The sequence below is a fragment of the Gossypium hirsutum genome, chromosome A05 (assembly GCF_007990345.1).
Source record: "Gossypium hirsutum isolate 1008001.06 chromosome A05, Gossypium_hirsutum_v2.1, whole genome shotgun sequence".
NCBI lineage: Eukaryota > Viridiplantae > Streptophyta > Magnoliopsida > Malvales > Malvaceae > Gossypium > Gossypium hirsutum.
The window spans coordinates 86,673,345-86,674,525 of record NC_053428.1 but is presented as its reverse complement, the minus strand read 5'-3'; the positions used below and the strand labels follow the sequence as shown (position 1 = coordinate 86,674,525).

General features: G+C 39.8%; 1 non-coding gene across 1 annotated transcript; it reads left to right on the top strand.

Annotated features, from left to right (window-relative positions):
* Nucleotides 1-326: 326 nt before the first annotated feature.
* LOC121229828 (small nucleolar RNA R71) lies at nucleotides 327-433 on the top strand. Its single transcript, XR_005927783.1, has one exon. It is a non-coding gene; the product is annotated as a small nucleolar RNA R71 (small nucleolar RNA).
* Nucleotides 434-1,181: the final 748 nt, after the last annotated feature.

Sequence of the window (1,181 nt, the reverse complement as noted above, 5' to 3'; positions counted from 1 at the left end):
AGGCTATACTCTCAAATTGGTGAGGTGGTTGAGCTGCAAAACTATTAGACCCATTAGTGGTAAGATTCTTAAGCATTGAGGAAATTGAAGATACTTGAGATGCAAGTGAAGTGAGAGCGTCCACTTTATGTATTCCAGTGACTCGTCTTCCTGACGCAGCTCGATTGGTCGGCCATTGATAATTGTTACTGGTGATCCTCTCGATGATTTCGTAAGCCTCATTATAAGACTTAAAAAGGGGAGCACCGTTAGCAGAAGCATCCACTACCGTCCTCGTGTGAGCATTGAGACCATTATAAAATGTCTCAAGTTGGATGCAATGTGGGATTCTGTGGTGAGGGGATTTCCGTAATAGCTCTTTGTATCGTTCCCATGCCTCATACAAGGATTCATCATCCATTTGTTGGAAAGCAGTGATCTCGTTCCTCAACTTAGCATTCTTACTAGGCAAGAAATACTTAATGAGAAATCTTTCGGCCAACTCTTGCCATGTAGAAATTGAGTTTGGTGGCAATGAATTCAACCAGGCTCGAGCTCTGTCCCTTAGTGAGTGCGGGAACAGCTTCAATCGTAATGAATCTTCGGAAACTCCAGCTAATTTAAAAGAGCCGCTCACCTCCATAAATAGTCTTAAATGAAGATGAGGATCTTCGGTAGGCATTCCACTGAATTGGCCCACTGTTTGAAGCATCTGGAACATGACTGGCTTCAGCTCGAATTGTTGTGCCTCGATTTCAGGTCTCCTAATGCCCTGATTAAGATCGTTAAATACTGGCACAACATATTGTCTTAAGGCTCTATCCATATCGTCAGCAATAAGGATAGAATTTTGAGCAAGGTTGGTCCATTTCCTTGATTCATATTCTCAAAATTCATTCCTTCAGTCCTTCTCTGATTCACTTGTCTTCTTTGCTGTCGAAACGTTCGTTCTACTCAGGGTCTACAGGGAGTAAGTCAATAATCTGGTCAATACTCATAAACACCTGAAATTATCAAAGAAAAATTAATTAAGTTAAAAATTAAATAGAAAAATAAACCAAAATTTATGACTAACAAATTCACAAATAATGACTTTTTTTTAAAACAGTCCCCAGCAACGGCGCCAAAAACTTAGAACGACAGAAAAATGTGCAAGTGTACACAATCGCAACAAGTAATAAAGTGACAAGTAAATGTCGATT